Source organism: Talpa europaea, assembly GCF_964194135.1.
Source record: "Talpa europaea genome assembly, chromosome: 11".
NCBI classification, from domain to species: domain Eukaryota; kingdom Metazoa; phylum Chordata; class Mammalia; order Eulipotyphla; family Talpidae; genus Talpa; species Talpa europaea.
In genome coordinates, this window is record NC_140078.1 from 47,654,185 (window position 1) to 47,662,716 (window position 8,532).

Consider the following 8,532-nt stretch of genomic DNA (forward strand, 5'->3'; position numbering starts at 1 on the left):
AGTGAATTAGAGCCTATCCTACACAAACTCTTTCAAAAAGTTGAAGAAGAAGGAATACTACCAAATACATTCTACGAAGCCAACATTACACTAATACCAAAACCCAACAAAGACAGCACAAAAAAAGAAAATTACAGGCCAATCTCCCTAATGAACACTGATGCAAAAATCCTCAACAAAATCCTTGCCAACAGAATCCAACAATGCATCCATAAGATAATTCACCACGACCAAGTAGGATTTATTCCAGGGACACAAGGATGGTTCAACATCAGAAAATCAATCACCATAAATCAATCAATGTAATCCAACACATCAACAAAAAGAAATATAAAAACTATATGATAATATCCATAGATGCTGAGAAACCATTTGGCAAAGTAAAACACCCATTTATGACAAAGGCCCTTGAAATACTTGGGATACAGGGAACATACCTCAACATCATAAAGGCCATATATAACAACCCCACAGCCAATATCATTCTCAATGGTGAAAAGCTGAAAGCATTTCCACTAAGATCTGAAACACAACAAGGATGTCCACTCTCACCACTGCTTTTCAATATAATGCTGGAAGTCCTAGCCAGAGCAATAAGACAAGAGAAAGACATACAAGGAATCCAAATAGGCAAGGAAGAAGTCAAACTATCACTATTTGCAGATGATATGATACTATACATAGAGAACCCCAAAAACTCCACAGAATAACTAATTCAACTAATCAGTTTAGTAAAGTGGCAGGATACAAAATCAACACACAAAAATCAGTAGCCTTCATATACATAAACAATAAATCTGAAGAAGAAGAAATCAAGAAAACCATTCCTTTTATTATTGAAACAAAAAAAATCCTGTGAATAAACCTAACAAAAGAAGTAAAGGACATATACAAAGAAAACTATAAAACACTGTTAAAAGAAATAGAAGTAGACACAAAGAAATGGAAAGACATCCCCTGCTCATGGATCGGAAGAATTAACATTATCAAAATGGCCATCCTACCAAAAGCAATCTACAGATTCAATGCTATTCCAATCAAAATTTCAATGTCATTCTTCAAAGAAATAGAAAAAATATTGGTGAAATTCATATGGAGCCACCAAAAACCCCGAATAGCCAAAACCCTCCTGAAAAAAAAAAGAAGGGAATGGAGACATCACTCTCCCAGATTTCAAACTATACTACAAAGCCATAATAATCAAAACTACATGGTATTGGAACAAGAACAGACATACAGACCACTGGAACCAAATAGAAAACCCAGAAATAAACCCACAGATTTATTCAACTAATCTTTGACAAAGGAGCAAAGAATATGCACTGGAGCAAAGAAAGTTTGTTCAATAAATGGTGCTGGGAAAACTGGGTCGCTACATGCAAAAGAATGAAACTTGACTACTACCTCACCCCATGCACAAAAACCAACTCAAAATGGATTAAAGAGGGCCTCCCTGGTGGCATAAGGGGTTAAGCACCGCACCATGAAGCAATTTGCAGCCTCTGCAGCATGAGTTCGATTCCCGGCCAGCCAGGGAGAAACCCACATGGTGCAGCAGACCTCTCCTGACTCCCCCGCTGCTTCCTTCAGCAGTGTATTTCAGTCAGTCTGCCTGTTCTGTTCCCCACTCTGTCTCTGGTGGATCCTCTCACCCCTCTTGCCCCGTCTCTCTGGCCTGTACCCTAGCTCTTGTATGCATAAATATATAAATCTTTAAAAAAATGGATTAAAGAACTAGACATAAGACCTGAAACCATAAAATATATAGAAGGAAATATAGGCGAAACACTACATGACATGCACCTCAAAGACATCTTTACAGACACATCGCCCAAAGCAATGATAGTGAAGGCAAAGATCAACAGCTGGGACTACATCAAATTAAAGAGCTTCTGCACAGCAAAAGAGACAATAACAAAAACAAAGAGAAACCTCACCAACTGGGAGAAAATGTTTGCACCCAACACTAACGATAAAGGACTGATTACAAAAATCTACAAAGAGCAGATGAGGCTCAACAAAAACCAAGTAAATAATCCAGTCAAAAAATGGGCAGAAGAGCTAAAAAGAAACTTCTCTGAAGAGGAAATAGAAATGGCCAACAGGCATTTGAAAAAATGTTCAACATCACTTGCAATCAGGGAAATGCAAATCAAAACTGCAATGAGATACCATCTCACACCAGTGAAAATGGCACATATTTAAAAAACTAGCAACGACAAATTTTGGCAAGGATGTGGAAAGAAAGGAACTCTCCTGCACTGCTGATGGAAGTGCAAACCGGTCCAACCACTATGGAAAGCTGTGTGGAGATTCCTCAACCTACTAAAGATAGAGCTCCCATATGATCCAGCAATTCCATTCCTAGGTATTTACACAAAGGACAAAGAAACATCAACTCCAAAGAGCACCTGCACCCCTATGTTTATAGCATCACTATTTACAATAGCTAAGCTTTGGAAACAACCCAAATGCCCAAAAATAATTGACTGGATCAAGAAGATGTGGTACATATATACCATGGAATATTACTCAGCATTCAAAAAAGACAAACACATGCAATATGCAGCAACACGGATGGAGCTGGAAGGGATCATGCTCAGCGAAATAAGCCAGAAAGAAAAAGAAAAATACAGGATGGTCTCACTCATAGCAGGAATCTAGAAAACCTAAACAAGGGACCAGGAAAAAGAATAAAGAAAGAAAAAATCAAAATCAACAAACAACTATGAACCAGAGACACACTACGGGGTGTGGAGGGTGGGGAAAGGAGGGATTGGGTTCATAATAAGGGGGGTGCAATTGTATGGGGAATATAAAAATAAAATTAAAAAAAATTAAAAAAAAAAACGATGCAGGGCCTCCATGGTGGCGCAGCAGTTGAGCGCTGGGTTGCGAAGCTGCCTGCAGCCTCCGCAACGCCGGTTCAATCCCTGGCTGCTCCCCGGCCACCGAAGGAGGGTCCCACATGGCACACAGACCTCTTCTGCCGCCCGCTGCTCCCCTCAGCAGTGTACTTCAGTCCTTCTGCCTGTTCTGCTCCCCGCTCTGGCTCTGGTGAATTCTCTCACTCTCCCGCACTTCTGACTATACCCAGTGGTTGTATAAATAAATAAAAATAAATCTTCAAAAAAAAAAAAAAAGACTTTAATACCATGTTTAAAAAAAAAAAAAACGGTGCGTATCAATAAATATCCTAAGAGTTCTGAGGTTAAGAGGACAGGAAGGAAAAGGACAAGGGGATAAAAGGGATTGTGTTGTAGGGAAAAAATATACAAGACTGCTCCTCAAAAATGAAATTCATACACATGTATATATCTATGTGTGTGTATATACATAATCATTATACAATTATTAAAAGATATATATGATATGTAATAAACATATATAATAAAAGATATCTATAATCATATAATGACAATGATAATTTTACTTTTCTAATCTGCACTTGATCTTAGCCAAAAGGCCGAGAAGCGATACTACTTTTCTAATCTGGATTCCTTTTATTTCCATTCGTTGTCTACTTGTTCTGGCTAAAACCTCTAATACTAAATTAAATAAAAGTGATGAAAGTGGATATTCTTTCCTTGCTTCTGATATTAAATGAAAACCTTTAATTATCCATCATTGAGTTTGATACTAACTGTGTATATACCATATGGTGTTCATTAAGTACATGTGTGTCCCTCCTATTGCCATTTTGCTAAGTTTTGATAATAAATGTGAGCTGTATCTTGTCAAATAATTTCTCTCCACCAACTGTCATGATAATATGACTTTTGTGTTTGCTTTTGTTGATATAACATACTACATTTCTTGATTTGCATGTGCTAAACCATCCTGGCATCCCTGCAATAAATTCCACTTGTTTGTTCCTTTTAACATATTGCTGAATTCAATTTGCCTAAATTTTGTTGAAAATTTTGCTTCTCTATTTATCAGAGATAGTCATCTATAATCTTCTTTTGGGGGGATTTTCATGTCTGGTATTGGTATTTCTCTTAAAATTTTTTTTAAATGTGAGTAATACAGACATAAGATTTTAAGAATCAGTAGAATTTACTTTTAAAGCCATCTGATCCTTAACTTTGTTTGGGAGGAGATTTTTGATACTGTTTCATTTTCCATAATTGTGATTCGTTGTTTTTTTTAATAGGTTTTTTTCACCTTTTTTTAAGATTTATTTATTTATTTGTTTGTTTGTTTGTTTATACAAGCACTGGGTACAGTCAGAAGCTCGGGAGGGGAGGGAATTCACCAGAGCCAGAGTGGGGAGCAGAACAGGCAGAATGACAAAGTACACTGCTGAGGGGAGCAGCGGGCGGCAGAAGAGGTCTGTGCGCTATGTGGGACCCTCGCCTGGTGGCCAGGGATCGATATGGCGCTGCAGAGGCTTTGCAACCTGGTGCTCAACTGCTGCACCACCGGGGAGGCCCAATTGTGATTAGTTTTTTCAAGTTTTATTTTTTTATGGTTTAATCTTAGTAAAATATATTTGTCTATAAAGTACCTATTTTTTTCAAGATAATCAAATTTATTGTCATGTAGCTGTTCATAGTAGTCTCTTATGATCCTTTATATTTCTGTAGTATCTGCCGTAATATCTCCCTTTTCATTTCTAATATCTAATATTTTATTTCTATATTTATAGTATAACCCTAATTAATATTCTATTATAATTCTACATTTCTAATATATAATATGAACCTAAACATTTGTCTATTTATCTTTTCAAAGAACAAACTCTTGCTTTCTTTAATATTTCATTAGTAATCTTTTGTATTATTTTTGCTTCTGTTTTACTTATTTCTGTTCTAATTGTAATATTTAATTTCTTATACAAACTTTTGGTTTTATTTGTTCTTTCTCAAATCACTTTTGGTGTAAAGATAAATTGCTTAGTTTAGATTTTTCTTATTTTATAATGTAAGCCTTTATTACTGTTAACTTCAAGTTAATACCAACCTAGAAAAGTGGAGGAAGATTACTTCCTCTCCAACTGGACATATTCCTTTGTTTTTTCATTTTATTTTGGTTTCCGTCTTTATTTATATATGTTAAGAAAGACATGTATTTCTCCCAGTCTTGAAGAATTGACCCGTGTGAGAAATGAAGTGTGTAGGATATTGTGATGCTTCCAGGAATTATTTCTGGGGATCTGTTGATAAAATTAGACTCAGACAACTGAGGCTTGTGCCTTCTACAATATCATTAAGATGCTTTTTCCCTTGAAATGAGGGTTTGGTAAAAATACCAGTTCCATGAACTAGTCACAACAAGAAGGAGACATATTCTCCAAACCCTTAGAGGGTCATCTATCAGTGGTAACTGATTGGAGCTATCCATGCAGAAAGAATGGACCTCATCTTGCAGTCCTGGGAGTTCCCAATTCTGTGCCTCAGTTTCTTTATGTGCACATGGGAAAGAAAATATATGCATTCCAACACTCAAAGGGAAGCAAGTGAAATTAAAATAGATGTGTCATTTTAAAAGGCAAAAAATAAAAGTTGCGTGATAATCAGTGGACACTGATTAATCTATAACATTATTACTTCTTTATCCTACCTAGGTCTCGAAACTTTTTATTACCCTGCTTTCTGCCAAATCATAGCCTACATAATTTTCTTTCTAAACACTGTGTGTTCTGGGCACTAAAGAACAAAAAGAAAAGTTGAGCTATTCTCTACTGTCTTCTTTGTAGGTGGAGTCAGGGATAAATAAGCCGGAGGGAGGATGAGAGAAGATTTGCTGGTGGGAAGACATACGAAGGGACAGAGACTTCCCACTGGTGGGCCCAGTGCACATTAAATTGTAGATCCTTTGTTGAAAAATTACAAAGAATTATCAGGTGGAGAGAGCAGACATTAAACCAAGCTCCTTCCTTCTGAGCAGAACTTTTGTTTTTATTTAATTTCTGGAAAATGTATGATTTCTCCCCTCAGGTGTGGTCACCATAGTTCTCCCACCACCAAAGCACCCATAGTCTATCACCATATTCCCTTGTGCTAAGCAGACCCTTTGGACCATTTTTAAATTTTTTTTGTAAAGAACTGGGGTAAAGGCCAGAGATGGGGGGGCAGGGGTGAGAGGATTCACCAGAGAGTGAGGAGCAGAACAGGTAGATCTGCTGAAATACACTGGTGAGGGGAGCAGGGGGCGAGACAGGAGCGGTCTGCTGTACCATATGGGTAGCCCCCTGGCTGGGGATGGAACTCAGACTACAGCAGTGATACTGCTGAGACCAAATCTCTAGACCACCAGGGAGGCTCCCTTTAAACCCTTCTGTGCTCAAGATGGAAAGACCAGTTTTAGGCTGCTCTCCCCCTCCAGTTCTAGTCCCTGGGAAGATGCCTCAGATCTAGACTGGGGGTTCAACTGGGACATTTCAGTGACAGTAACCACCAATGTCTAGAACCATGGCAGTATGGCATCTGATTTAACAATAGGTTGCTGTCCATGGAGAAGGGACATTTTGTAGCAAAGCAATTCCAGCCCACATAAAGAAGTGCAGCCTGCCCACGTCAGTATGAAATTGCACGATATTGTTAACCTTGTCTGAGACAGCACCTTAGTGTCACTGGACATGGTGGACTGCAGCCTGGGCGAGGTGGGAAGAGAGTGCACTGGTCCCAGGGAGCAGGTAGTTGGTTATCTTCCCAATGGATCACCATTTCATGACTGAATTTCTCTGTGTTTATCAATCTGTGCCTAGGGAACTCTGTGAAAGAGATATTTCTTGCTAATACCAAAAAAATAAGTAGAAGTTGGTGATCACCAGCGTTCCATCCCTTTTCTGGAGGCTCTGTCTTCATTGCCTTCAGAGAGAATCTCCACCTCGTAGGTCATCACTTGTAGGGAAGGTCTTGGCTGGGCTTTGGACCCCCATCATATAGCCCACCTGCATGGTGCTGTGTACCCAGGGAGTGCTGAATCTCCATTTATTCTCTCCAGAGAAACAGAACCAATCAGAATAAGGCTCTCAGAGTTACAGAGATTAGAAGGCCTGAAATCTGCAGAGAAGTGAAAGGGTTCAGAACAAGAATCCTCAAAATGTACCACTTTGGCATGTGGATTATTTTGACCTAAAAGCAATCTAGACCCAGCAGGCTTAATATAAACTTTAGTATCTCCCATAATAAAATAAAAATTGTTCTCATCACAAAAATAAGGCAGTTTCCAAGGGTAAGTGACCCAGTTCCTTGGACTTCCATGCTCCAGCTCTCTTGGTAGACTGAAATATATGTTGTTTTGTATTTTTTGTTTTATATTTTATGCATCTTGAATTTCCTTGAAAACTAAGATTTTTATCCTAAAGAAAAAATGAATAATAAGACACCTATTTAAAGTTATGGATGTGAAACTTTCTCCTCAGTAACTGGGGACAAGAACATAATTATAATAAATGCTCCCATGCCCTTATCACTTGGGAAATTACAAGGGTTGGAGGAACTATAAGACCAAAGATGCTCTCATTGCTATAGTAGCTCAAGAAAATCCACATTTTGGAAGTTGTGAGTCAGGAACTGTAGACGAAGACCAATTATACATATTTCTTATAAGGCACAATATCACCCCACCCCTGCAGCAGAGAAACTGTAGCAGGTGGGAAACTCAGGCAGAATTTCTCTGTTGTATCCTGAGGCTGAATTCCTTCTTCCCAAAAATTTCAGAGTTTGCTCTTCAGGCTGTCATCAGTTGATTAGGTGAGGTCTACCCACATTATCCAAGGGAAACTGCTCCACTCAAATTCACTGATTGTAGATGTTAACCACATGTACAAAACACATCTTCAGGGCAACATTTGAGTGGTGTTTGGCTCAACAGCCGGGCACAATGGTCTAGCCAAAAACACCTGTAATATTAACCATCTTAAGGACACCACTTTTTCAAGGGGGTCTGCCCACTTATTCTGATTTCAAAGATGAGAAAGCACAGAATCAGCCTCAGGAAATAGCATGCTTCCTTAAGACCTGGCTTTATAGATTATATTAGGTCCCTAAGAAACCTGGAGAAAAACATGGTAGTGTACAGCTGGAAGCTAATAGATTTTTTATCAGTGGATCTGAAATTTAACATTTATTTAGTGTTTTCAATGTTAACTATGATTCTGTTTTTCTCTTTTTCTTTCCATATAACCTGGGGAACTCCTTAATACTCCTTGCTTGGTATAATAGGTGATTATTTTGAAGGTTTGAATTGAAAGTTAGAGATTTGGCTTTATTCCTGCAGGTCTCCAGTTGTTAAGCAGGATTTTAATTTAGCCTAGATTAACATCATAAACAAAACCTACTTAACTGGCTAGATCAGAGATTCCTGGAAACAATGACAAGAGACATCTGCAAACTATGTGTGTTGTAGAAAAAGCCTGGAAATTTGAAGAATTCAGATCTAATCTTAGTCTTGTGACTTTTCCTTAACTTTTTTTTGCTTTTTTAAATATTGTGGTGAAATGTGCAAATTCCAGTTATCTGTTCCATTTGCAATAGAACCCTGCCCATACATCTGAGTATGTCCATTGTGCTAAGTGGGTAA